Source organism: Dreissena polymorpha, chromosome 16 (genome assembly GCF_020536995.1).
Source record: "Dreissena polymorpha isolate Duluth1 chromosome 16, UMN_Dpol_1.0, whole genome shotgun sequence".
NCBI lineage: Eukaryota > Metazoa > Mollusca > Bivalvia > Myida > Dreissenidae > Dreissena > Dreissena polymorpha.
In genome coordinates this window covers 4,414,163-4,416,798 of record NC_068370.1, presented here as the reverse complement: position 1 = coordinate 4,416,798, position 2,636 = coordinate 4,414,163, and the positions used below count along the sequence as shown (strand labels likewise).

The following is a 2,636-nucleotide window of genomic DNA, read 5'->3' as shown; positions in this document are numbered from 1 at the left end:
ACACCTTTATGGTAAAAGGGTATTTGAGATAAAATGACAACAGATCATTACAAGCCCCATGTGATTAAAAAGAAAAGACACACACAATTTGCAAAAAAATATGTTTATATTAAAAAAACAAATAATGTGAACATTTTTACAGTGCATTTTTAACAAAACCAGGAAAACATCTACCCAAGATACATTATCACAATATGCGAGCACATTTAACATAATAAATTAAAATAAATAACATTCTCCTCTTAGGGCTACCACAGGTAAAAATGGGAGGAAGGGTATGAACCATGATATATACAGTTTCAGTTAGTGAGGGGTGATACAGAGGATAAAATTAATAATAATTGTTTTTAACTGTATTGGTGGTACCGATTTATAAAATGACGCCATTAAGGAATCCTTCATCCTATATTTTCCTGGAATAGCCCTTTACACATATTTACACCTATGAACAAAGGAACATATTGCTCAGCACTACACAGTTTATATATTCTCCCCGCAGTACATGACACAAAGCCTCCTCAAGGCCAATCTCGTGTTCTCTTCCACTGTTGATATGGGCAGGGCAAACTTTTTGGAGATGACATCTGAAATGTATATGAACAATCAATGCAGGATTTTACTGTACATTACATTATTCAAAAAACATGTAGAAGTTTATTCCACCCAAATCAAGTCTGATCTGAATGACTTGATTTTGGTGGAATAAACTTTTACATCAATATCATCAGTTCAGATATCCCATTTTAACATCATCTACATTAGAAGGATTTCAAAAGAGGTTTTTGAAACAAGAAGGCAAATTACTGTTGCTTTAATTTTTTATATCATTCAAAATGAGAGCTTGATCGTTAACTTTATACCGAGGTTATTTTTGTCTGCCTATGTGTTAAATTCTCAAAACTTTTTTATACACAAACACAATTTTTAGTAACTCTTACATTTGAGCAGTAGTATTAAATTAACGCAAGACAGATTATGTGCTGGAGTCAAATTTGAATTAATTGCATTATGTTTGTTTCAAAATGAATATGGAGGCAGTAGAACACCTATATATTTAAATCCCCTTTTTCCCTAAAAAAAAGAATCATACCAACCATGGCGTAGTGTTCAGCAATCAGGAGACCCTCTCGAATCTCCCCCTTAGGGTAGGTTGAACAACACTTCATAGAGCAGTCACCAGCTGATCAGGTCTGAAAACTATACTGTCATGGCCTTTGCGAGGTGCGTCTTGTGCATGATCTCATTTGAGATCAGGTCCTGAAAGATATTTTATAATGTAAGTGATAAATATTGCTGTTATGGTATATCTTGTTACTATAAATATTATTAATTTAAATCAAAACAAGTTTGTTTGCTTGTTGTTTTTTGTTTGTTTATTTTTGCAATTTAAATCCTGTGATCACATGTGACTTAACGCTTGTCATAAATAATTAAAAGAAATTACGTGTGGTAGAAAATACTGTTTGAAAATGTACCAAGATATGTGATCTCATTTGGCTGTGTGGACTGGTCGGAAGTGTGACGCCTTTCAAATGCTAAAACCTGTTTAGTTTTACCTCTCAACAAATCCAACTTTTCTTGATCAAGGACAGGGCTCGGTTTTCCCACTCCTGATCTCCTCAAGTTGGCCTGCTCGTGCAGGGTAAAATCTGGTGTCAAAATCCATACATCAGTTAGTCCCCCTTCTGATGTCTTTTGGCAGGAATATTCTATCCAAAGAATCTTCCAATCAATGTAAATTTCACCTTGGGAGTTTAACCTTCAAATTTAAAATATAAAAATTTTCATTGAATATGTGGGAAAGAAATCTGTTCATTAATGACCAGAAATAGGTATAAATAACATTTAAGATGACAATAATCATAAACTACAGCCATAATTATTCAAATGGTGTTGTTTTTCCTTATAATTGCATTACATTTATACTTATCCATTTACATTTCCCAGTGACAATACATAAATATGATAATGATAATAATTAATTCAATATAAAACTAAATAAAAAAGTGATGTAAAAATGAAAATACAAACCTAAAACAACTGTTCTTCAGTATTCCAAGATAACAGGCAGTTGATGAATTATGAGACCATATCACTTTAACCATCCACTTTGAATCTCCTTTGCAACAAACTGCAGTGCTCCAGCTAGGCCTAAATCGAAGGGCGCCGCGCCCTGCCCTCCCGAACCTCCGCCCTGCCCCCCCGAACCTCCGCCCTGCCCCGCCCCCTCAAAAAAAAATAAAATTATTTTTTTTTTTTTTTTTTTACATATGATAATTCATAAATCTCTTATTACATTGTAATTAGTTTAATCCTCATTGTAGACATTATATTTGAATGGTTTAATAATAATGGGATTAATACAATTATTTATAACATATAAATGAACATGCAATAGAAAGCATTCCAGAAACACCCGCGCGCTCGAACATGCCCTTTTCACAAAATACTGCGCGTCGAAAGTGCCCTTCTCACAAAATACTGCGCGTGGAAAGTGCCCTTTTGACAAAAAAGCCCCCTTGCCCTTTTCAAATCCTAGCTGGAGCACTGAAACTTATTGTTGATTTACACATTGTAGTAAATACACATTGTTTTCACCACACAATACTTCATGCTAAAAGTTATTCATGACATTT

At 33.9% G+C, this 2,636-nt stretch overlaps 1 long non-coding RNA gene across 2 annotated transcripts; it reads right to left on the bottom strand.

Annotated features, from left to right (window-relative positions):
* Positions 1-534: 534 nt before the first annotated feature.
* Positions 535-1,755, bottom strand: LOC127861362 (uncharacterized). Of its 2 annotated transcripts, none has more exons than XR_008040177.1 (3): positions 1,557-1,755; positions 1,095-1,257; positions 535-584 (listed from the first exon to the last, which is right to left on the bottom strand). It is a non-coding gene; the product is annotated as an uncharacterized LOC127861362 (long non-coding RNA). The 2 variants fall into 2 exon arrangements; XR_008040178.1 differs by having other exon boundaries at positions 543-584; positions 1,091-1,257.
* Between the last annotated feature and the right edge of the window lie 881 nt (positions 1,756-2,636).